This window comes from Scyliorhinus canicula, chromosome 8 (assembly GCF_902713615.1).
Source record: "Scyliorhinus canicula chromosome 8, sScyCan1.1, whole genome shotgun sequence".
In the NCBI taxonomy this organism is placed as follows: Eukaryota; Metazoa; Chordata; class Chondrichthyes; order Carcharhiniformes; family Scyliorhinidae; genus Scyliorhinus; species Scyliorhinus canicula.
This window is the reverse complement of record NC_052153.1, coordinates 44,807,525-44,834,269: the sequence shown is the minus strand read 5'-3', so window position 1 is coordinate 44,834,269 and position 26,745 is coordinate 44,807,525. Positions and strand designations below refer to the sequence as shown.

Here is a 26,745-nt window from a genome sequence, read left to right as displayed (position 1 = left end):
GGGGACTCAAACCTGGGACCTACTGTGAAGCCACAGTGCTAGCCACTTATGCTACTGTGCTGCCCACTGAGAGTATTTAGTAGACAATACTCTCGCCTCTCAATCAGAAGATTATAGCTCAATCCCTGCTCAACCCCATTAAAGTACAGACATATTGAACTGTTAAAAAAGACCTGTTATTTAAAAAATATAAGGAAATACAATGATCAAAAATGTTGCCACAAGTCATCTGATCATTGGCACTGTTAAAATACTTTGTCTGCAGGTGGAGCTTTATTCAATTTTTTAAATTAGTGGTGGAGTGATATTGTTGCTGGACTAGAAATCCAGAGGCCCAGGAAAATGATCCAGGAACCCGGGTTCAAATCGCACCATGGGAGGTGTGGAATTTAAACTCGATAAAATACCTGGAATTAAAAGTCTAATGATGAAAACATTGTCAATTGTCATTAAAAATATGTCCTTTCGGGAAGGAAATCTGCCATCCTTACCTGGTCTGGCCTACATGTGACTCCAGACCTACAGCAATGGGGTTGACTTAAATGCCCTTTGAAATGGCCGAGCAGAGGTGGTGGCACAGTGGTATACCGTCAGGGGGGAGTTGCCGTAGGAGTCCACAACATTGACTCTGGACCCCATGACGTCTCACGGCTCCAAGTAAAACATTGGCAAGGAAACCTCCTGCTGATTACCACGTATTGGTACCATTAGCTGCTGAATTAGTACTCCTCAATGTTGAACACCACTTGGAGGCAGCACTGAGGGTGGCAAGGATGCAGAATATGCTCTGGGTGGGGGACTTCAATGCCGATCATCAAGAGTGGCTCGGTAGTATAACCACAGACCGAGCTGGCCAGATCCTAAAGCTGTCAGACTGGGACTGCAGCAAGAGGTGAGGGAACCAACAAGAGGGAAAAATGTACTTAACGTCATTCTTACCAATCTGCCTGTTGCAGATTAATCTGTCTATGATAGTATCGGTAGAAGTAACCACCGCACAGTCCTTGTGGAGATAAAGTCCCGTCTTCATATTGAGGATACCCTCCATTTTGCTGTGTGGCACTACCACCGTGCTAAATGGGTTAGACTTCAAACACATCCAGCAACTCAAGACTGGACATCCATGAGGTGCTGTGGACCATCACCAGCAGCAGAATTATATTCAATTAAACAACTCACTGGAGGAGGAGGACAATTAAACAACTCACTGGAGGAGGAGGCTCCACAAATATCTCCATCCTCAATGATGGAGGAGCCCAGCACATATATGCAAAAGATAAGACTGAAGCATTCGCAACAATCTTCAGCCAGAAGGGCCGAGTGGATGACCCGTATCAGTCACCTCCGGAGGTCCCCTGCATCATAGATGTCAGTTTTCATCCAATTCGATTCAGCCCACGTGATATCAAGAAACGGCTGAATGCACTGAATACTGCAAAGGCTATGGACCTTGACAATATTCTGGCAATAGTACTGAAGATTTATGCTCCAGATCTTGCCGCATTCGTAGCCAAGCTGTTCCAGTGCAGCTACAACACTGGCATCCACCTGGCAATGTGGAAAATTGCCCAGGTGTGTCATGTACACAAGAAACAGGGCAAATCCAACCAGCCAATTACCGCTCTATCAGTCTACTCTCCATCATGAATGAAATGAAAATTGCTTATTGTCACGAGTAGGCTTCAATGAAGTTACTGTGAAAAGCCCCTAGTCGCCACATTCCGGCGCCTGTTCGGGGAGGCTGGTACAGCTGAACCGTGCTGCTGGCCTGCCTTGGTCTGCTTTAAAAGCCAGCGATTTAGTCCAGTGTGCTAAACCAGCCCCAGGTTAGCAAAGTAATGGAAGGAGTCAACAACAGTGCTATCCATCGGCACTTACTCAGCAATAGCCTGCTCACTGACGTTCAGCTTGGGCTCCGCCAGGGTCACTCATCTCCTGACCTTGTTACAGCATTGGTTCAAACATGGACGAAAGGATTGAATGTCAGAGGTGAGGTGAGAGTGACTGCCCTTGATATCAAGGCAGCATTTGATCGAGTATGGCATCAAGGAGCCCTCACTAAACTGGAGTCAATGGGAATCAGGGGGAAAACTCTACGCTGGTTGGAGTCATACCTGGTACAAAGGAAGATCCCAGAGAATGTCATAGAATCCCGACAGTGCAGTAGGATGCTATTCGACCCATTGAGTCTGCAACGACCCTTCGAAAGGCCACCCTACCTAGGCGCAATTCCTTGCCCGATTTCTGCAACTCACCCTAAGCGGCAATTTATCATGGCCAATCCACCTAACCTACATACCTTTAGACTGTGGGAGGAAACTGGAGCACCCGGAGGAAACCCATGCAGTTTCGGGGATAAAGTGCAAACTCCATTCACTCACCTGAGGTCAGAATCAAACATGGGTCCCTGGCGCTGTGAAGCAGCAATGCTAACCACTGTGCTGCCCATGATGGTTGTAGTGTTTGAAGTTAACTCATCTCACCTCAATGGCTTCACTGCAGGAGTTCTTCAGGGTAATGTCCTAGGCCCAATCATCTTCAACTGCTTAATCAATGACCTCCCTTCCATCATAAGGTCAGAAGTGGGAATGTTCAAATACAGCAAGACCTGGACAATATGTAGGCTTCGGCTGACAAGGGCAAGTTTCATTTGTGCCAGGCAATGACCATCTCCGACAAGAGAGGATCTAACCATCGCCCATGACATTCAATGGCATTAGCATCGCTCAATCACCCACAATCAACATTTTAGGGGTTACCATTGACCAGAAACTGAACTGGACTAGCCACATTAATACTGTAGCTACCAGAGCATGTCAAAATCCTGCAGTGAGTAACTCACCTCCTGACCCACCAAAGCCTGTCCCCCATCGACAAGGCACAAGTCAGGAGTGTAATGGAATACTCTCCAATTGCCTGGATGAGTGCAGTTCCAACAACACTCAAGAAGCTAATGAGCTTTTACATTAAATCATTCCAAACATCAAACATATGTAAGTTGCGTCACTTCTTAGAGTTCAGTTTGTCTGTTTTTTCTAAGTGCTGAAATGGTCCGTGAAATATGAAGGTTCCTGATGATGATGCTGTGATATATAAATATGAGGTTGTAGTTCTGCATGCTATTTGACCTTGAAGTTGTAGGGATGAACGCAATCTGACCATTCACAGATGACAAAAACTGGATCTTGATGTGGCTAGCAATGCAGTTAGTGTTCAGTGATCAGTGCAGAGAGTGAAGGTTTTACCATGGAGACCCATGTGGCAATGTTCAGATGCAGTGCCTCCCAATCCCCAGTAGAGCATTTGCATTCTGTATGATACAATGGGCATGAGACATAATCAATAGGTCGTTTCAAAAAATTCACCGTCATGTGAGAGTACTGCTCCAATCGCATTCCCTGATGCAGATGCACCTGTTGTGACATATGATAATAATAATAATCACTTATTGTCACAAGTAGGCTTCAATGAAGTTACTGTGAAAAGCCCCTGTTGTGAGACTGGGTGTGATTTTGTGAGTCCATTAACCATGTGCGTAAATCCCGTAATGGCCGTAAAATAGCATGAGAGGCCAGACACGGATTTGCGTCGGCGAGATGTTGGAACATCTGGGCCATCTTTGATATCGCGATCAGCCTCATGCCCAGGAAGGGCGAGAACTCTAATTAGTGAATTTAAAGTCGAGTCTTCAGACCCCATTGAACCTTCCCGCCCACTGGTAGGAAATCACGTGGGTGTGAATTACTACAGGTTTTTAAAAATGAGAATCAGGCACCATGACCTCCGAGAGGGAGGAATGAGGTGAGCACCCATCTCCCGCTAGTACCAGGCTGTACCAGGGGGCAGTTCCCAGTGGCCAGTTCCAGCGAGGTGGTGGTTCAAGGATTTTGGTGGGGTGGGGGCTTGGTACCTCCTTCGGGATGGTGGTCACGGCTGGTATTTTCTGCCCTGAAGGCTGTAAGCTGAGTATTTAAAAAAATACTCAAGAGTGCTATGTTGGTCTGCAGACTGTGTGATCAGGAAATGAAATTGAGCGCCAAGTTACTCATGTTTCGACAAGTTAGTGACATGAGGGGGATCTGGGATGTCTGTGTTTGCGGGGATCAGAAGGGTGTGATGAGACTGAAGGAGACCACGTCTAAGGGGCTGGTTGGATACGATACCGAAAAAGAAGGCAGGACACGCTGACAAGCCTGGGGCTAGTTTAGCACACTGGGCTAAATCGCTGGCTTTTAAAGCAGACCAAGGCAGGCCAGCAGCATGGTTCAATTCCCGTACTAGCCTCCCCGAACAGGCGCCGGAATGTGGCGTCTAGGGGCTTTTCACAGTAACTTCATTTGAAGCCTACTTGTGACAATAAGCGATTTTCATTTCATTTCATTTCATTCAGGTGGTGTCAGGCAGGACACTATCCTGCCTGGAGGGGTGGGTGACAGTACGGTGAGGGGTGAGACAGGTGGGAAAGCATTTAAAAATCGTGGTGTGGCTTAATAGCAATGAGATCTTGGGATGATGCAGCCTGAGTAAGAACGGTGCCTCTTAGTCTTACCTATCCCTGATTCAGACGGTAATTGGCCATCATGAGTTAACCCTCAACAGTTGCAGCTGCACACATTCTCAAAGTCAAAGATATGGGCAAAAACTCAGGTCTGAAGGATAAAAGGTTGGGTGCAGGATTGAGAGGGAATGTGTTAGTATAATTGCTGGTTCCCAGCACCAGCCATTGAGGATATCTTAGCCCTCAAGTTATTCCTAAGGGACTAGTTGACCCTGCCCATGGGGGATGGACGACCTTTGAAACAGCCTGAGAGAACTCTCGGTGATGTAAATATTGAGCAAGGGGACAACCAGATGGGAGGCCACAGGCAACTCTAGAGGGGGGAGGGCAGAGGCCGAGGCCGGTCAAGCAATGAAGTGGGAAGGGCACCAGACATGAGAGTGAGTGCTATCCACCAGATAAGATGGAGGAATGGTTGCTTCCAGGACAAGGAGGACAAAAGGTGAGAGAAGGGTCTGAACGTAACTGGTTCAGGTATCAATCTGATTCTCTCTCTCTCTGCCTCTCATCCCTCGCAGCTTTCTGAGAGATCTCGGGATGGAGCCAGTGGAATTGGCAATTCTGCTTATAACACCGCTGGAGGAGCACAGACTCCAGCAGCTGCACCCAGAGAGAACCCAGTACCAAGAGTCCAAGGGGCCACAGGGCAGATTCGAAAGCCCAATGCAGCATAAGCCTACCAGGGAGCCCGCAGGTGAAGAAGGAGACCAAGAGTTTACAGGATCTGGGTGTCCTTCATGGAGCTGTTGAACAATACGCACTAATGGACACTTTGCCTCAACAGGGAGACTGTGCGGCACCTGTGTGACATTCTTGCCAACTTGATGTTACATGGAGGAGGAGTGCATCCACTCCCTGTGGCTGTGTCGATGATGGCAGTCCTAAACCTCTACACCAATTCATCCATGATTCTATACCAGGGCATCGGATTACATTCAGTTTGCTCTGGACCAGGCAGATCAGGACCAGAGGGCTGTGGGATTCTGCGCCATAGCTGATCTGCCACAGATACAGGAGGCCATCAATGGCAGTCATATGGCTCTATGTGCCAATTTATTAACAGGAAGGGGTTCCACTACTTTCATGCCCAGATGGTCGTTGATCAGCAGATGAGGATCATGCATGTGTGTGCAAGTTTTCCAGGAAGCGTTCATGATAGCTACATTCTTGGACAATCTCATATCCCTGGGATATTTGAGGGTCACCAGAGGCTGCAGGGAGGGCTTAATGGGGACATTGGATACCCGATGAAGTCTTTACTGATGATGCCAGTGCAGAGGCCTGAGACCGATGTAGAAGCCCATCACAGTGATGCTCACAGAGTGCCACCCAGTCTGTGACTGGGAGGTGCATCGGGCTGTCTAAGATGCACTTCGGCTGTCTCTGCTGAGGCCCTGTTGTACAGTCCCCAGAGAGTCGCCCATATCAGAATGGTCAACTGTGCCCTACATAACTTGGCACAGAAGTAGGACGACAGCTTTGATGATGACCAGGTGGATCAGAACCTCTCCTCTGATGAGGAGGATGCCCAGTAGAGAGTGGAGGGAGAAGCCAAAGAGGAGCCGGATGATGAAGACCAGGCAAGGGTGAGGGTTCCCATAGGCAGGGCAGGAGGGCTAGGGATGCCCTCTTTGCTTCCAGCTTTGTACAATAGCACCATCATGTTGTCCAACAGCTCTACAATCACTTCAACCCCCCCACCTCTCAAGGCCCTCATGACCCCTCTGCGACCAAGGGAGGGGATCCACTTGAAAACCAAGACTGCAGAGTGCTGGGCCTGAGAGTCCTTGTGCCTTTTTAACCTGTCAATTCGGGGATTGGGGGGTGGGGGGGTTATGGTGACGCACAGTGAGGAAAGCTCTGATACTCCTCAGCATTTGCTTATGTCTGTCTCCTGTCTGCCTGCTGCCAGAATGCTGACTCCCCGGCTCATGTGCGAGTTAGGTTTGGGCCTACGTCCCTTTGTTCCACAGCATGAGAGAGGGATAAGGGGTGAGGTCTAGGGTACACTGATTAATGCTAGAGACCTTCCAGGATGTATGTAACTCTCGGTTTGAGTGGGCCTAATTGTTTCCCTCACATTGAGGGCCTTTGAGAAAAGCTGCGTACAGATGAGGTGAAGGCCTGCCCCAGTGAGAGGAGGGTCAAAGAGAGTGAGGCCTTAAGGTTGTGAACTAGAGGTTTTAATAAAGTGACAAGTGCAATTGTGACATTTCATTATGACCTCCAGCTATTTGTGCCTAATGTCACCCACCCCCAATCTGTGCCTCTACAACTCCTTACACTTGTTAACCCGCCCATTGCATCTCCATGTATTCCCAGGGTGCACACGAGATCTGGAGATGGTCTACTGCTTTCCACAACATGTTGCCTGAGATGCTCTTCATGGGCGCCCTTCGGAGGGTTTCGGCCTACTATCAATTGCCCCAAAATATGCTGGTGTCAGGAATGAGGGAATCAAAAGGGCTGGTTTCTCCCAGGCTCTCTTTGGTGGAAGGCCTCAAGAGGTACTCCAATGTTTCCTCCTTCCTCCAGGTGCACGTGTGTCCCTGGAGTATTCCATAGGACAGAGGGGCAGCTAGTGTGAGTTCCAGAAACCTTAAAGTCACCTGGCGCTGCCAGTCCTGGAGGCCCACCATTGTCTCCACCATGATGTTGAACCCCTCAACCATGGTCCTCAGGGACTGAGCCGCGCTTTTGAGTTGTCTAGTTACGGTTCTGATTTCTTGACCTGGGCTTTCCACTGCAGACACTGCCCTTGCAGTGTTGGCCTGGGTGCCATGCAATGTCGATAACGCCTGCTGCGACTGAAGGCTTTGAGACTCCTCCATTCAGCCTTGCACTCCCAGGAGCGTCGCTGACTACTCGTCCTGGTATTCCCGGCTCTGCCTTCCCATCACCAGCACCTGGACAGAGGCATGGCACGTGGCTGGGATACGGAAGAGTCCTGCGCTCAACCCCTGGGGTTCTCCTACCTCCACCCGATGTGTCTCAGAAGCAGTGCGGTGCTTACCAATTAATGACACAGACGCCTGTCTGCCATGTTCACCCACTGAGGTGCTTGAGTCTGCGATGGTGGATGGTGTGGGTGGTATCTGTGGGGCATCATCCGTATCCATATCCTTCTCTGAGATCTCAGAGGTTTTGACGAGAATGGCCGGTGGGGTGTTGGGGGTGTGGGGGGGGGGGGGGGGGGGGGGGGGGGGTTGACTGCTGGATGACTGCCAAGGCTAATTGGTTGATGTTTCTGCAAAGCAACATGGCTTTTGTCCATGATTTAGTCAAGAGTACAACAAAATTCTAACTCGAGACTGGGCATCTGGATGAAGGTGCACTGGCTCCTCACCTTTCTGTCGCAGTCCAACCTCGATTTCTGTGCAGGGCCAGTCCTGGTCCACCCCTGTGAGCTTCCTGGCTCTCTCCTCAAATGGAGCCAAGATCCTTGGTTCAGGCATTCCACCAGCCGCCTTCTCTCTCTCTGCGGATGTGGGCTATCTTCTCCTGCAGGGACACAAAAGGGGACAATGTGAGCCAGATGCCTGACAGGTCAAAGGTCGATGACAACTGGGGCTGGATTCTCTGCCCCCCGACACCGAAATCACGTTCGGCGATGGGGCGGAGAATCCGTTTTCATGCACGAATCAGGACCGGCGCCGGTTTCGCAATTCTCCGCTCCTCGAAAATCGGCATACTCGTGGAGTACACCACGCCGAGTATCCACCGTCTCACGCCCGCCGGCCGATGCTCCGTTGCCGAACGGCTAAATTCCTGACTCCGTGTTTCTAACATGGTCCCACCGTTCGTGATCCTCGCGTGGCGGCTGCGGACACAGTCGGCGGGTGGGGGGGGGGGGGAGGGGGGCTTCATTTGGGGCTGGGAGCAATTTGTGAGGTCAGTTGGGGTCTCGCGAGCGGCCGATGCAGACACTATTTCGGCGGTCCAAGTCCGCGGGCTCAGACCGCCATGGATCACAGCGCAGCCGCTGGAGGCCTCTGCATGAACAGCCTCTGACCCGGAAGTGCGGGGACAGTATCGTCAGTTAGAGCTGTGAACTCTATGGCGGCTCCCTGCTAGCCCCCAGCGAAACAGGGTATCTGTGGCCTTTTGACGCCAGTTCTTAAAACTGCCGTAAAACTGGCGTAAAACTGCGTAAAAGACCACAGTTTTCCCGACGGCGTGGGGACATAGTCCCAAAAACGGAGAATCCAGCCCCTGGTATGTTTGGGTAGTACCTTTAAGCAGGGAGGGGTTCTGATGAGAAGTGCCAGGGCGGGTTTGTGGATGTGTGTGGGAGCTGGGAACCTGTGAGGTGGCGGCATGTGGGTTCAAGGTGAACTTTCGAGGTTTGACAGAAGGGTGGAGTGTCAAGGGGAGACGGACACTGACACTTACAGATCGTAATAGGTCATTCATTTTTTTCCTGCTTTGAACCCCTGTCCTCTTGGTCAGGCTGCTGGCACTGACCAGTGCTGTCACTGTCTCCCAGGCAGGGTTGCTATCAACCGATGAGTAAATTTTGATCCGCCTCTCCTACATGGCATCCAGCAATCGAGTGATGGTTCCCTCCGAAAATCTGGGAGCTGGTCTTCTTGCTGTTATCCTCCTGGCTTAACTGTGAGTAAGTGCTGTGGATCCATTTAAATGCCCCCTTGATTGAAATGTTCAGATGACCTTGGGGCAGGGTGAACCCGATGCTGTGCGCCTCAGGCACGTTATCTTTTACGTGGGGGAAACAATTTATTTTCAAAGTGCCCAAAGACTTCAACCTGGATCCCTCTGGAGTCGATGGGATTCGCACTGATTTTCATGCCGAAAATACCACTTTGCTATTTTTCGGGAAAATTCCACCCACTATATTTGCCTTTAACATGTCAAACAATGTTTGCTGTGCGATTGTCCATTCCCATTGTGCATCTTTGCACAGCAGATACAGGGATGGTGAGAGAGGATTGGAGAATTGCAAATGTTACACTCTTGTTCCAAAAGGTTCTAAGGATATCAGTATCTACAGGCAGTCAGTTTAACATCAGTGGGAGAGTTTTTGGAAACAATAATCTGGAACAAAATTAACAGATAATTGGACAAGTGTGGATTAAGTAATTATAGCCAACACAGATTGGTGAACCTGATTTGATGATGTAACAGAAAGGGTTGATGCAGGTATTGTAGTTGATGTGGTGTAGCTAGACCTCCAAAAGGTGTGTGGAAAAAAAAATCACCAAATAGGTTTCTTGGCAAATTGAAGACCATGGAATAAAGGGAACAGTGACTGCATGAATATGAAGATGGCTGAGTGAAAGGAAACAGGGAATAGTTGTGAATGGTTATTTCTTTTACAGAACGGAGAAATGCATATAATGATGTTCCCCAGAGATCAGTACTAGTACAAATGCTTTCTCTTGATATAAATTATGGTTCCAGTGCTGGGTCTACAGTGCACAATTTCACAATTTGCAATTGGCACTTGTGAACCTTGAGGAGAATATTACCAGATTTGAAGGGGACATGGACAGACTGGTGGAATGGGCAGACACGCGGCAGATTTAATTTAATTCAGAGAAGTGTTAGGTGATACATATTGGTAGGAAAGATGAGGAGAGGAAATATAAAGTAAAAGGCACAATTTTAAAGAGGGTGCAGAAGCAGAGATATCTGCTGATTGTGATGAATGTAGGAATTATAGATCTATTGCATTATAGGTATTTGGTGCAGTAAGGGTTAAAAATCTGGGTTAGTGTGTGTGCGATTACTTGTTTATGTTTTAAAAGAATCCTAATTAGAAAGGCAAATAAGGTTTTGGGAGCCTGGTGTACAATTAAACCATCGTAAAAAGCTTGGGCTAAAGCAGTTTTGTTTGGATTAAGGGGATTCCCTGGGGAGTTAATTAGATTTTAGCTAGGTAAGATGATGACATTTCTGGGAGGAGCTAAGGTCTCAGGCCTTTTTCAGGAAAAGCAATTCAGTTGTGAGTTAGATGAAGCAGTGAACAGACGTCAAGAAGTTTGCTCTCTGCAGTTTACTTAAAGTATGTATCTGCAGTCAGATGAACAGTGTGGTTGCAAATGGGAACAAACCAGCTGAAACAGCTTCTGAAGACTTTCTGCATGGTTCTGACTGGAGTCCTCTCTTTTCTTTAAAGCAGCAGCAAAGTATCTTTCTTTTTTAAAGAACATCTCTCTGAAACAGGTATTCCGGCGTGTCAATAGCATTTAGAGTAAATTGAGAGCTGAGATGTTGCTTGAGTGGGAATAAAGACAGCAGTTAAGGGCATCCACTGCATTGTTTACGGGGTAGTTGTAAGCTATTTTCTGGTATCATGTTGAAAGATATTTTAATATTGTGTTCATAATAAAGTTTATTTCAATACACAGCATCCTTATTTCTTCACTCCTGGAGTGAAGTATCCTTTCCTCAAAAGTATCCTTTCTTACAAAATTAAAATAAAATATTGGGGTTTCTGTCCTGCATCCTAGCCACTGTTTGGGTCTGGTCTGGGATCGCAATAGGGTGCGTGACACAAATTGTTGGATGTGCAGGACAGATTAAGGAAGCGGTTAATAAGGAAATCAGGACCCTGGACTTGATACAGAGGGGCACAGATTATAAACGCACGAAGTTAAGGGCAGCATGGTAACATTGTGGATAGCACAATTGCTTCACAGCTCCAGGGTCCCAGGTTTGATTCCGTCTTGGGTCACTGTCTGTGTGGAGTCTGCACATCCCCCCCCCCCCCCCGTGTGTGCGTGGGTTTCCTCTGGGTGCTCCGGTTTTCTCCCACAGTCCAAAGATGTGCAGGTTGGGTGGATTGGCCATGATAAATTGCCCTTAGTGTCCAAACTTCTATGATAATCTATGATTAACCTAGGGCAAAAGTTCGGCACAATATCGTGGGCCGAAGGGCCTGTTCTGTGCTGTATTTCTCTATCTATCTACCTAAAGTTACAATTAGCCTTTATAAGATACTCATTGAGCCTCGATTGGAGTATTTTGTCCAATTAGAAAAGTTGTCAGGGCTTTAGAGAGGGTGCAGAAAAGATTGACAAGAATATTTCCAGAAAGAAAAAGGTTGACAGGAGATTTAAATGATGAGTTAAATATCACGAGGGGTCTAGACAGAGTAGAAAGGGAGAAACTGTTCCTGTTGGCAAGAGGGTCAAATACCAGAGGACACTGATCTAATGTGAATGGCAGAAGAACCGTTACCCTTGACTACCCTATAGTTCAAAATCTGTCCGACTCTTAAATATATTCTACGACTCACATTCCACTACTGTCTGGAGGAGAACAACTGAGAAATAAACTCCTCCTCATCTCCTTAAACAGGGAATCAGGCAGAGTCACCATGGTTTTGTGAAAGGAAAATCATGTTAAACTAATTTTTAAATATTCTTTGAAGTAACATGTGCTATTGATAAAGGGGAATGGATGTACTGCACTTTGATTTTCGTTAAGGTTCTACATCAAGGGTTATTGCAAAGAATGAACGTTTATGGTGTGGGGGGGGGGTGACATATTGACGTGGAAAGAAGATTGGCTAGCTAACAGAAAACAGAAGGGAGGCATAAACGGCCATTGTCTGCTTGCAAGATGTAATGAGTGATGTGCCACGGGGATCAGAACAGGGCCTCAACCTTTTCCAATTTATATTACTGACTTGGATGAAGAGACTGAGGGCATGGTTGGCAAATTTGCTGATGACACAAAGATAGGAAGAAAGTAAATTGTGAAGAGGACATAAAGAGGCTACAATGGGGCATCGATAAATTAAGTGAGCAGAAAATGTGGGAAAATGTGAAATTGTCCATTTTGACAGGAAGAATGAAAAACAATATTGTGTAAATGGTGAGAGATTGCAGAGCTCTGATTTGCAGATGGATCTGGAAATTGTAGTGCATTAATCACTATGCAGGTCAAGCAAGTAATTAAGAAAGCTAATAGATTGTTATTGATTGTTGCAAGGACAATTGAATACAAAAGTAGAGAGATAATGACAGGATTTTTCCTCTTGTGAGTGAATCTAGAACTAGGCGACACAGTTTAAAAATAAAGGGTCGCCAATTTAAGACAGGGATAGAGCAAATTCTTTTTGTTCAGTGGATCGTGAGCCTTGTCTTTCTCAAGAGATGGTGGGAACAGAGGCCGGACTTCTCCTGCAATTGGCAGGATGGCCCCAAGAGCAGCGCGAACCACTCTGGCGTCGGGCCGCCCGGACGTTAGGGAATCCTCCGCACTTCCGGGGGCTAAGCCGGTGCCGGCGGGGTTGGCGCCGCGCCATCTGTTGCCGAAGGGCCCCCATGGGCCGGTGCGAGTTGGCACATGCCCAGAACCACCAGCGTGTTCTGGCGCATGCGCAGAACTGCCGCCATGTTTCCTGCGCATGCGCAGGGGGTTTCTTTGCCGTGCCAGCCATGGCGGAGCCTTACCGAGGCTGGTGCGGAGGGAAAGAGTGCCCCCATGGCACAGGCCAGCCCGCAGATCAGTGGGCCCTAATCATGGGTCAGGCCACCCTGCCCCCCCCCCCCCCCCCCCCCCCCCCCCCCCCCCCCCCCGAGGACTCTGCTAGCCATCCACCAAGCTAGGTCCCACAGGGATGGACCATGTCTATTTCACGCCGGTACCGGGGACTGGCCGAAAACGGGCGGCCGCTCTGCCCATTGGGGACCGGAGAATTGCTGTTTCGAGATTTTAAATACCACAAGTGAACTGGCGGAGGCAGAGCATCATGGGATGCCGGAGACTACTGGATCAGGCTCGCTAACGATATGCTAACGGCCGTTACTGTAAAATGTGCATGCCGATGCTGGCACGCACCGTGGAATGCATTGACGCTGCTATTGAGGCACCGTAGCATGGCGTTCCGATGGGTGCCCGGCAATGACCTCGATTTTCATCAGACGCACGATTTCTCCACCTGATCACGATTTGCGAATCCCGCGTTGCTGGACGGAGAATCCCGCCCCACATCTTCTGGTTCCCCTTTATCAATCCTGACTCATTACATTCTCAAAGAAGTCTAATAAACCTGTTAGTATGTGAGCTGGCGATCTGACAATCACCCTGACGGATAAGGGTTTGTGACCTAACAATCACATTGACTTGACACATCAATATAAGTGGGTTAGATGTTGACAGTCGCCCTGAAAATCCTACACAGATCCATCATTGAATGATTGGAGAAGTTCAAAAGTGAAGAACTTAACATTTAATATCTAAAATACATGGGAATATTCAGCACATCTGTCAGCATCTGCAAAGAGAAAAGGCAGGGTAACGTTTCGGAAACGGTGGCCGGAATTCAACCATTGGGATTCGTTTTTCCCGCTGGCAGCGCACCCCGGCCCGTGGAGTGGTTTCAATGGGAAATCCCATTGACAAGACCCAGTAGCTCCAGAGAAGTCACGTCGGACTGGAAACTTTACCTCTGTTTTCCTCTCTCCACAGATGCTGGCAGACCGGCTGTGTTTACCTTGCATCATTACCTTATTTCAGGAGTAGCCCCTTGGTCAAAGCTCAGGAATTCTGGGTAAGCTGTTACAGTCAAATCATTTACCAGTCTTTCCTCTTTGCAAATACTAATGCACCAGCTTGGGGAGTGATCAGAAGAATTAGCCTCCTGCTGCATCTGTGAGTTTGGCAAAATCAACATAGCTGACAGCAAAAAAGCTGCTCCGTGCCACCAAAAACTGGAATATCTCATTGACAGCAGCGATACAACAGCTGTAATAGAAATGAGAAAAGCTCATATAGGCGCATAATGTAGTGCACTTGTGAGATTGAGGGATAGGGGCATAGTTGGGGTCCTATGACTGAAAGATGTCCATTGTGCATCTGTTCTAGTTGCGAATGGCAATGATCCCAAATCTTGATCAAAATGTTTTTGTATAGCTTTGATATGCATCCTACAAACTTCCTTGTGTAATTATGTCGAGAAGCACTGCAAATGCCATGCTGTTTTGCTAAATAATAAAGATAATTGATCTTCTGTTGAATGACAGAAGTAGTTTGTTTGCCAACATATCACATTTTGAAAAGATAATGACATCTGGGAAGATAGCGTTCTTGCCTTGGAGTTGGAAGGTTATGGGTTAAAACCTCCTGTAAACAGAGGCTTACATTTCACTGTAGCCCTCAGCGGGGTGCTGTATTGATTTCTGGATGAGATCTTAAACCAAGACTCTCTGGCCTCTTGGGTAATCTTCAAAGACACCAAAGAACAAAGAAAATTACAGCACAGGAACAGGCCCTTCGGCCTTTAAGTCTGTGCCGATTATGATGCCCTAACTAAAAAAAAAACCTTCTTCCCTTACTTGGTCCGTATCCCTCTTTTTCCTCCTTATTCATGTATCCATCCAGTGATTCAACCTGAGAATGCCGACAGGTCTGTGCACTTCCGGGATAGCACGGTGGCGCAGCGGGTTAGCCCTGCTGCCTCACGGCACCAAGGTCCCAGGTTCAATCCCGGCTCTGGGTCACTGTCTGTGTGAAGTTTGCACATTTTCCCCGTATTTGCGCGTGTTTCGCCGCCACAACCCAAACGATGTGCAGCCTAGGTGGATTGGCCACGCTAAATCGTCCCTTAATTGGAAAAAAAATAATTGGGTACTCTAAATTTCTAAAAAAAAAAGATCTGTGCGCTTCTGTCCATCGTTCAACATGCTCGCTAAGCCACAAAGGCGGTAAAGGAATTTTGTGAAGTAGAGACACTATTCAAAGAAGAAAATGCGAATTCTTCCTCAACTGTTTTCCTTCAATGAAGATTATCAAAAACAAATTAGCTGGTAATTACCTCACTGCTGTTGATGGGGTTTTGCTGTGTAAACATCAGCTCCTCTAATTTTCATGTCACAACAGTGACCTCACTTCAGAAATACTTCAATGACCGTGAAGCATATTAAATGTCCAAAGGTTCTGAAGACGTATTATACATTACACAGAATTACAGAGCCCCTTAGTGTCCGAGGATGTGTCAGTTAGTTGGACTCATGGGGATAGGACGGGGGAGTGGGCCTAGGCATGGTGCTCTTTCAGAGGGTCAGTGTAAACTTGATGGGCCGAATGGTCTCCTTCTGTACTGTAGGAATTCTGTCATCCTATGGTTCATTTTACAGCACAGAGGCAGATCATTTGGCCAATGGGCCCCTGACAGTATTTATTCTCCGTATTTGCCCATAAGCTGACCCTTTTTGCAATGCTGCCAGTCTCTGCAGACTTCTTAAATCTTACTTTTTTGACCAAATGTTTGGTCACCAGGCTTAATGTTTTCTTCTTTGGCTTGGTGAAGCACTTTGGCATGTTTTACTATCTGAAAGGCATTTTATAACTTTTAAGTCCTTGTCTTAGCAGCAAATATTAGAAACTTAGTTTCACTAACCATGTCATTTATATAGATCAGGAAACTAATAGGTTCAAATGCTGGCACTAGCCTGGCTCGACTTAATGCTTCCCGTCTAGTCTGACGTTGTACCTACTACCGGTGTTGGTTCTCATGGGAACTGCAGTCAAAACATTTGCCACCAGTCTGGTATTCCACCTCCTACCAGCACTCTCTGATTTTGGTGCTGCCAATTTTCTCTGTTCTCCCCATATATGAGTGCTCTTTCCTGGGTTACAGTTCCATTGGTGCTCTTCACCTTGGTTGTCAACATCAGAAGACCACTGAACAACACAGAACACTGCATTATTCCATCCTACCCAATGACCATACACAGACAACTCTTATATGGGCCACTGGTTAATGACCAGAAATGGCTGATTTCCTCTTCTTAACTCACACATTGCCACCCAAGTTCAATTCAACTAATTTGTTTCAGGATTCAACTGAGAATGTTGGCAGATCTGTGCACTTCTGTCCTTCATTAAACATGCTCGCTAAGCCGCAAAGGAGCCAAAGGATTTTTTTAGAGGAAAGAATATCGAATCGGGCAACTTCCCGACGTGGCATATCCATCACTTTTAAGACATTCTCCCATTCACCTTATTTTTCACGGAGAGGTGGTGGGGGTGGGGGTTGTGGGGCAGATGGAGAGAGTTGAGCCTGCCGCCTCTGGAAGCAGGCCCAAGCCAGCAACAGAGATGGGTGAATAGCCAGACCAGCAAACTGAAATGCCCACCTCCAATTACTGGTTTTATTGATGAATGCCAGGGCCTCAAACACTTACCCATTTACAACATCAAAGATAAGTAATCCTTTAAGAATATCTTCACCTATCAATCCAAATGTGAACAGAGCGCCTGTTGCTGAAACAAGCATTTTGGACCTTTTGCAACTTAACCAAACATTCATAATAGCTTCAGCTATCAAAACAAACCCTGGGAAATGTCAACTATAAAGTCCATTGAAACTGAAAGACGAGATGCCCTTTCTTTTAAGCTGCAGCTGTGGTTTAATTTCAATTTGACTGTTGATCAATGAAGTGTAGCAGATTATTTTAATGCTCAATATCAGGGTGTAGCCACCTAAGATGGCCACAAACGGACACAAAATGGAAGACTGCAAAGAGTGCAGGGTAAACGGACATGTTAAAGAGCAAACAGCTTGCAGAAGCAATTATGCATTGAAACAATTGCAGAAACCAGTTTCCTGGCAGCTGCAGAGATCAGGCAGCGCTGTAAATGGGAAAGCCGTTAACATAGTAATGAGGTGATACCGGGCAGTCCCAGGTACAATGGATACAATTAAGTATCAATTGATACTTTTAATAGCAGCCCAGACATGATGGAGCCAGAGAAGCCCAGGACAATGAGTCCTAAGAACCGCTCCAGCCATCAAGGAACGGCCCTAGGATTGGGGGGTTCAAACCATATCGATTGGGAAGAGGCCCAATCGATCCCCAGTAGGTGAGGAAGCCCGCCCCAAGGGGCGCGGACCCCTGGGACCTATAAAAGAGAGGTCCCACGCATGGTTCAGTCTTCTGATTCTTTCTCCTGATTCCGGCTTCTGAATCCAGCCTCATGACCCCTGTCTTCTCCATCAGCCGATTGAACTGAAGCCACCAATAAGTAAGTGCCTAACAACGATCGCTACCTGACCCCGGCATTACTTATACCCTTGCCGACCGATAGTGACCCGAAGCCTGCAGCCCAGAACGGAACGAAGGCCTTGTTCCCTGACCTCGCAGTTCCTTCTTAGCTAAGTATTAGTTATCTAGTGGTAGAAGTAAGTTTAATCTTTAGCGTGTGCATGAGTGTTATTATAATTGTGTTATAATAAACTCTAATTGTTTTGGACTTACTAATTGGTGTACAGCTTTATTGCTTTGAACTTGACCTTGATACTTGTGACGGTGTCTTTACGGCACCTGGCGACTCCAGAGCTTAGAACGAGAAACAGAGCCAAGTGAGTGTTAAGCACACTCACCCAAAACGAGCAACAAGGGCAAGCTTTCCAAAGATGCATATTGTTAGAGATTTATATCTTGTTCTAAAGCATTACAGGTGATATTCCCAGCAGATTTGTTTTGCATTTTTGAATGCATTATGGCAATTTCTCCATTCAGAAATGTATTGTAATGCATGACGGCACATGCGCATGATGGTAATGGTTACCTTGTAGGCCACAGCCCTATGATAAATCAGTACATTAAAAGTCCATCTAACTTATAATACAGAATGTCTTGAAACTGAGAGGCCAATTTATTTTTGTATTTCAAAGCCTGGCAATGAAAGAATTTCAGGAGCAGGTGACTGATTTTTTAATAATTCCCACTTGGAACTGTTGCTCCCCCACGGTTCACTACACTAAGGTACTGCGAAACACATCTATTTTTTTCTTTATTCATTCATGTAATGTGGGCGGCGCTGTCTGGGCCAGAATTTATTGCCCATCCCTGAGGGCGTTTAAGAGTCGACCACATCAGGTGCAGCACCATAAAAATAGCGGAGAGTCTCAAATACAATGGGGTTAATAAGGGTGGATTTGTTGAGTGTGGGCTCGATGCCCATACCTTTAGTCCAGGCCATGAGAATCCCACACAGTTGGGTTGCACCCACCATTTTTAACCCCCTCTGTTCAAGCAGAGCTGAAGGCATGAATTGGGCCCTCGTTTTGAAATAAACATTTCTCACATTTTGTTCTGTTTACTTCGAGATCTTTCCCATGAAACTGGGCCAAAAAGTTTTTGGCAGTCGAAATGAAACAAAGATTTCCATTCAACACAAAGTTATGGTGATGAAGCAGAAGGCGCCCCAAGGAAATTCGCCTCTGGAGATTCACCTTCCATTAGAATACAGCCAGCCTCCTCCCACGGCATACACATACATTCTACTAATGCCATTGGATACGAATCAGCATTGAGAACCTTGGCTGATTGTTTTGTCTCCATTCCTTTGCATAACAGGGTGTTTTTCAAACTTCTTTTCCTGGGACCTACTTATACCTCCGGGCCTCATGCCAGTCAACCTTCTCGACACACAATTATTGCTTACCTTTAATGCCACAGGTGAGTCTGTTTGGTCCTCAGACTCTCACTTGCTTTGTCATTCAATGTTCCATTTCTGCGAAGGACTTCAGCTGAATTCTCACTGCATCCTTTGAAAAAAGTCAAGAGGTTTGTCCTCAAACTTCAAGTGCCTTTGAAGTTTTGAGGGTTTTAAACTCTCATTTGCCCGTACTTCCCTGCATACAACACACATGGGTTTTGCATCCTGATATGCATTGGCATAATTAACAAAGCCATATCTCAAGAAATCATCTTTCTACTGCTTTGTTCCCGATTTCAGTTGTTTCTTTGTAGGCAGTTCACCAGAGGCCCTGGAGCTCTGTTCAGAATTCAAACGCCACTGCTCTGCCCTACCATAGACTCTCCTTAATAATAATCATCTTTATTATTGTCACAAGTAGGCTTACATTAACACTGTAATGAAGTTACTGTGAAAAGCCTCTAGTCGCCACATTCCGGCGCCTGTTCGGGTACACAGAGGGGGAATTCAGAATGCCCAATTCACCTAACAAGCACGTCTTTCGGGACTTGTGGGATGAAACCCACGCAGACATGGGGAGTACGTGCAGACTCCGCACAGACAGTGACCCAAGCCGAAGGGACCCAGGAGCTGTGAAGCAACAGTGCTACCCACTGTGCTACCATGCTGCCCAATGAGCAGCTCTCTCCAACAGATTCAGTTGGGAGTTCCTGGCCAGGAGGTACACTGCCTGTTGTGTCTCTGGCTCCCTCTTCTTTATAACAAAACCATCCATCTTCAGTTCTCCACAGTTCCTTGCCTTCCATCGGCAGCTAGAAAATGGAGGAATCTCTCCTCCGGAATTTGCAGCAAAAGTACAGATGTGCAGGGCGCGAGACGTTAGTGTCCCTGCTGGGCGCGTGACCTGCTCTCCGCTTCTGGCCGGAAGAGTGCATTGTTCCATTTAAAAGCCGGTTGAGGGAACGATGTGGGATCGCCATGGTCGATCGCTCCCTGACCCTCCTTACACCCTCCCGCGGGTCATGACGGGGACTTTGAAAACCCCTGGTTTAAGGTCAGCTTGGTTGGTTGTCAAAAGGCCATTACTGCCAAAAGGCGAGATCATAAAACTCTGCACATCAAACACATCAAACTGGTCATCTTCTGGTTTCAAAAGTCCATCACAGGCAATGCATTATCCAGTGAAGTGATAGGCAAGCTTGCGCTATTAAATCACCATCCATACTGTGGGGGAAACCTCCTGCCCTGTGGCAGCATCCCTGCTTCTAAACAAGAGGGTGCAGAGTTTGAGCTCAACTGCAGGCGGTTGCAACACATGGAAACATTAGTTGGCGGGATTCTGCTTTTGGCTGGCAGCGCACACAGGCCCATGTATTTCCAAATGGCATGGGAGTGCCCACAATGGGAATCCCCATTGGCTGGCTGCCCAGACAGAGAATCCCGGTGCCGACGGGGGCACGCCGCACCAGAAAACAGGTGCGGCAACACGGAGGGTCCAATCCTAAACCTCCTGCTCTAAATTTTGGCCTGATATTCAGTGGGACAGTCACGGCTGTGAGTATTGTAGGCATACAAAACCCTTCTGTCACCTAAAACCCTGCAGTCTTTATTTGAACTGGCGTCAAGTGCGATCCACCCACTGCCCCTGTTCTTGCTACACAGGCTCCTGGTTATGCCGCAATATTAAGCTTTTTGTCCTTGTTTTCAAATCCCTCTATGACCTCCCCCCTCGCAAACTCTGTAATGACCTCTGAGATATCTGCATTTATTTAACCCCAGCCTCTTGAGAATCCCTGATTTTAATCCCTCCATCACTACTGGCGTATCCTCACCGGCCTCAGCCCTAAAACTGAGATTCCCTCTCTAAACCTCCCAGATCTCGTTTTTTTGTTTTTTAAGACACACTTGTGTAACCATGGCTCAGTGAGCAGCAGGTTCTGGGTTTAATTCTCCAAAATCAAGGCTGACCCTCCAACGTGGTATTGAGGGAGCTCTGCATTGCTGTGTGAGTGAGATGCTAAACCAAAATTCTGCCTGCCCACTCATAAAAGATCCAGGCCACCGTTTTTTAATTTAGAGTACCCAGTTAGTTTTCCTCCAATTAGAATTAGAATTAGAACAGTACAGCACAGAACAGGCCCTTCGGCCCTCAATGTTGTGCCGAGCAATGATCACCCTACTCAAGCCCACGTATCCACCCTATACCAGTAACCCAACAACCCCCATTAACATTATTTTTTAGGACACTAAGGGCAATTTAGCCTGGCCAATCCACCTAACCCGCACATCTTTGGACTGTTAATTAAGGGGCAATTTAGCATGGCCAATCCACCTACCCTGCATATCCTTGGGTTGTGGGGGTGAAACCTACGCAGACACGGGGAGAATGTGCAAACTCCACACGGACAGTGACCCGGGGCCGGAATTTGAACCCGGGCCCTCAGCGCTGCAGTCTCATTGCTAACCAGTGCGCCACATGCCGCCCTTCCTGGCCAACATTTTGAAGGAAAACAAGGACGTTATCCATATAACCCAAGATAATATTTATCCCTCTGGCAGCAGTAAAAAAAAACCCAGACTGGCTGGGAGTCCCCTTCCCATCACCTCTGCGCCGTGTTTTCCCAGTGGTAGAGATGGGTCGTCATTGGCCGGCGCCTTCCCCGGCAGCCCAGCCGATGAGCAAGGCAGTTGGGACTGGAAGATCCTGCCAACGGCCAATGGCAAGCCACCTCTGCCCCCTAGAAACCCACCATAAGGTGGGGGTGCGGGGGAGAGTGGAAAATCCTAACCATTATCTTGTCATTATTTCCATATTGGTCCTTGCTCTGCATAAAGTGGACGCTGTGTCTGCTACATTATAACAGTCGATAAAAGCAAATTACTGCAGATGCTGGAATCTGAAACCAAAAAAAAGATGCTGGAAAATCTACATCTGTAGGGAGAAAAGAGCTAACGTTTCAAGTCCAGATGACCCTCTGCCAAAGCTAAAGACAGAGAAAGTGAGAAATATTTATACTGTGGACTGAGAACGCAAACTGGAGGAACAACATCTCATCTTCCGGTTAGGCACGCTACAGCCTTCCGGCCTGAACGTCAAATTCAACAACTTCATCCCATTTCATTTTAACTTTTTTTTGTCAGAGTTCACCCTCTGATGTCAGTTTCTCTGCAGTTTGTCCTTCCACCGTTTGTCCTCTCTGGGGACTGCCATTAGCACTCTTCCCCCTTGGTTTCTGTGGCTATTAGCACCCGGTTTCCCTGGGTTTCTGTGGCTATGACTCATCTTTCATTCTCACATTCTCATTCTCATTATTCTTTAATAATGCCTCTGTGAAGTATGTTGAGATGAACACTATATATATTTAAATTTTCATTGCTGCTGTATCGAACCAACCAGGTCATTGGCTGGTATGAAGGTGATTTTGACCACAAAAGAGACACGGATACAAAGATCTGTAGAGGGATAGGTAGTATTGAGGAAGCAAGGGGGCTGCAGAAGGATTTGGACAAGCTAAGAGAGTGGGTAGTGAAGTGGCAGATGGAATACAATGTGGAGAAGTGTGAGGTTATGCACTTTGGTAGGAGGAATTTAGGCATAGACTATTTTCTAAATGGGGAAATGCTCAGGAAATCAGAAGCACAAAAGACTTGGGAGTCCTTCTTCATGATTCCCTTAAGGTTAACGTGCAGGTTCAGTCGGCAGTTAAGAAGGCAAATGCAATGTTAGCATTCATGTCAAGAAGGCTAGAATACAAGACCAGATATGTACTTCGGAAACGAAAGGGAAAATGCTGGAAAATCTCAGCACGTCTGGCAGCACCTGTAGGGAGAGAAAAGAGCTAATGTTGCGAGTCCGATGACTCTTTGTCAAAGCTAACTTTGAGGTACTTCTGAGACTGTATGAGGCTCCGGTTAGACCACATTTGGCGTATTGTGAGCAGTTTTGGGCCCCTATCTAAGGAAGGATGTGCTGGCCTTGGAAAGAGTCCAGTGGTGGTTCACAAGAATGATCCCTGGAATGAAGAACTTGTTGTATGAGGAACGATTGAGGACTCTAGGGCTGTACTCGTTGCAGTTTAGAAGGATGAGGAGAGTTCTTATTGAAACTTACAGGATACTGCGAGGCCTGGATAGAGTGGACATGGAGAGAATGTTTCCACTTGTATGAAAAACTTGAATCAGAGGACACCACCTCAGACTAAAGGGACGATCAATTAAAACAGAGATGAAGAGGAATTTCTTCAGCCAGAGGGTGGTGAATCTGTGGAACGCTTTGCCGCAGAAGGTTGTGGATGCCAAATTACTGAGTGTCTTGAAGACAGAGATAGATAGGTTCTTGATTAATAAGAGGATCGGGGTTATGGGGAGAAGGCAGGAGAATGGGGATGAGAAAGTATCAGCCATGATTGAATGGCGGAACAGACTCGATAGGCCGAGTGGCCTAATTCTGCTCCTATGTCTTATGGTCTTCATGTCATGGCCTGCCAGGCTATGAATTGGCCTGCGAATCCCTTCACAACTCCATAGTCACTCACAAACAACCATACCAACTTTGGAAATGGAAAACAACTTCGGATTTTGGCTTTCCAAAGTGAGGAAAATACTTTCAAACAAAACAATTCAGTTAACGTGGTTACGCTAATGCAGCATACGAGGAACTATTACTGTAATGTACATTTTGGCCGCTGAAAGGCTGAGTTAATCACACAGAGAGTACAATCGCATTTATTTGCTCCTTCAGCCATCAGAACAGATCAGACTAATATAGCACAACCTGTAGAATGGAACAAAGCTACTATGGAAAGAAAAATGGAACAGAAAGTCTTTGAAATGTAATTGACTGCCTGTTCTATTCAGCATGTTTGCTGAATGTCCGAAGATAATAAACTTTAACACAAGGGCAGCTAGTCACATACAGGGGGCGGGATTCTCCATTTCTCAGAATCTGCCAACCCAGAATTCGTGGAGTTTCGTGACAGAAAAACTGGCGTCACATGTGGAACGATTCCGCGGCCGCTAAGGGACTGGCACCGCCGCCATGTGGAACACAATTGATTTGAATGTGAAATGGTGCCGGATTCACCCGGTTTTGCGATTCACACTGATGAAGCTGACAAGCTGTCGCCACACACACCATCCCAGCCAACAAGATGACAGCGAGGAGAGCAGCCGAAGATTTACAGATGCTGAGTTGGAGATCCTCCTGGTCGCGGTGAAGGAGCGGAGGATGACCCTATATCCCGGACCGGGAAAGAGGCTGCCAGCTGCCACCATTCACCTTGCCTGGGCGCAGAGGCCGTGAGCGCCGTGGGCAATACCATCCTGATGGGCCAGGACCGCCGTAAAAAACTGCAGGACCTCCTCAGGGCTGCCAGGATGAGTAGGCAGCACTATGCCCCTGGCAGTAACCCGGATACCACACACCTGTAACTCTAACCCCCCCACCAGGAGGACGGCAGAACCCCTATCCTGCCCCACATGCTGCTACCCATACCGGCCGCGGGCAAGGAAGTGAGACCCCGCTGAGTTGCGATTCCCTGTGACACATGTGCCAATCCCCAGGACCCCCCTCACCACTCTCACCTCCACATCACCCTCATGCCAACACCACATCGCCCTCATGCCAACACCACAACCTCCCACCCACAAGCCCACTCCACTCCTCTCCGGCCATGGTCTAATCATGTGTCTTGTCTTGTATCTTGCAGGATCCATCTGGCGTCCCCTGCCCCCAGGCAGTGCCACAGCCAATGCCCGTGGTCAGCCGAGCATTGACGAGGAGAGCAGTTTGGAAACCAGCCCCACACGCCGCTACCCATACCGGCCTCCATGGCCGGCTGCCCTGGTTACTGAGGCCACCAGCTGCCCACCCCCTGGGCTGCATGCGTTGGACCGTCTAACACTGTCATTTCCTGAAACTCAGAAGACATCGGAGCTCGGGTCGAGGATGACAGTGAATTTCCACCACACCATCCCAGAGACTATCATCTCGGTTCGGCACTTTAGTGAAGAGGCTGCTGGATACTATCTGGTGAACAACGCACAGTTGACCCGTTACAGAAGGTGGAGGTAGGAGCACCCGAGGGAGTGGATGGTTGGAGGGGAGGCTGACCTCAGGACCTAACTGTCGTCCAGTTGGGACTTGAGCTTCTGGAACAAACAGTCCCATCCATAGTGGAGATGTAGTCGCAGAGCCAGGGATTACATGAGGTATTGTCGGCGAGCACCCAGCTCCTGTTGGTGCAGTTGGAGAAGTCCAACCACGTACTGGAGCAGCGGTGGTGTCAACAATCCATGCCACCCAGATCAACACTGCACGGGTGGCGTCCACGGAGGAGACATTGTGGGTAACAGTTTCGCCTGTGGATCAGCATGTCCAAGGCCTGTGGCATTCCGTGCAGGTGCTGGCCGAGACCCAGGACAGGGCTGCCGCCTCACAGGCGACCATGTCACGGAGCCGCCTGAAATCACAACGAGGCTTCTGAGCGTGGCCCAGTCACAGTGGGCCATTGCTGGGAACATTGGCGGCATTGCCCAGGCGCTGGCTGACGTGGCACAGATGTAGAGGGAGGTGGCCCAGTCCCAGAGGGAGATGGTGCAGTTACTGTTATGTGACACAAACCTAGAAGCTGGTGGCACAGTCAATGGGTGATGTGGCATAATTCCAGATGGAGATGGTCCACTCCCTGTGCGCCATTGCCGCAAGCATGCACATCCTGGACGAGATCAGAGTGGGCCTCCAGGACTGGCCGTGCCAAGTGGCGGGGGAGCCTCAAGGGACAGCTCCCTCGCACCCCTGCCCCATGGAGGAGACCGGGGTCATCTGGCACCCCAAGGAAGGAAGTGGTGATGGGGCTTGTAAGATCTTCTTATGTCTACTCGGGACAAGGTACTCAGTCCGGTTGAAGAGGTATCCAAAGCACTCTTTATTTTTCAAGAATTCACTTAATATATTTGCGCAAAAATAAATTGAATAAACTTTTGAAAGTACAGCAAAAAGTCTTCTATGTTTTGAGATAAGGGTGAGTAAAAGAAAAGGCTTCAAAATAAAAGTAATTTCAATAAGGCTTCAAAAGTAATTTTCACGGATGCTTCAAAAATCTCGGGGGTCGGCGTGGGTGGGGGGCAATGGGCGGGCATGGGGTGGGGGGGGGGGAATTGGCAGACCCTGTGGTTGACCTGGGCTCCACATTCCCCCTCACTACCTCTGACCATCCCCACCACTGCCACCCCAGGGATTTGATGCTGCCATGTGATGAAATGGCCAGCTTGCATGCAGGGGTCACCCAGGTGGACGGTGGAAAGTGCCACCATGGACAGGGGTCAGATGTTGTCAAGCAATGTGGAGCACCAGAACTCATCACAGAGCGGGTTGTCATCATCCTCCATCTCATAAACCGGACCTGGTGTGACTGCCAACCCAGGGCCCCTGCCCCGTAGTGCGGCAGGTAGGTATCACAGAGGGAGGTGCAGCTGGGGCGTGGCCAGGGGCGAGGGGGGTGGGAGTGAGGGGGAGTGGGGGTGGGATGTGGTATCCGTGCCCCTGGCCTGCACCCCAACACCACCCCCAGTCGCTGAACTTGGAGGCGATCAGAGTGTCCCATGTCCTTCTTGGGCTCCATATCCTGCTCACCCTCACTCTCCCCCATATCCTCCTCGTCGGACAAGGCCTGGTGTTCCAATTCCTCCTCCAATGCATTGCCCCTCTGCTGCGCGATGTTGTGGAGGATACAGCAGGCCGTCACGATGCAGACGACCCTCTCAGCATC

The 26,745-nt window shown here is 48.1% G+C and overlaps 1 protein-coding gene across 3 annotated transcripts in view; it reads right to left on the bottom strand.

Annotated features, from left to right (window-relative positions):
- Nucleotides 1-26,745, bottom strand: part of npffr2a (neuropeptide FF receptor 2a) — a 192,191-nt gene that overhangs the window by 138,331 nt on the left and 27,115 nt on the right. The window contains exon 2 of one of the 3 annotated variants that reach the window (XM_038804460.1): nt 7,905-8,059. The exons of the other annotated variants lie outside the window; for them this stretch is intronic. The gene's annotated coding sequence lies outside the window, so the exon portion shown is untranslated. The remainder of the gene's footprint in view (nt 1-7,904; nt 8,060-26,745) is intronic. 3 annotated transcript variants of the gene reach the window in all.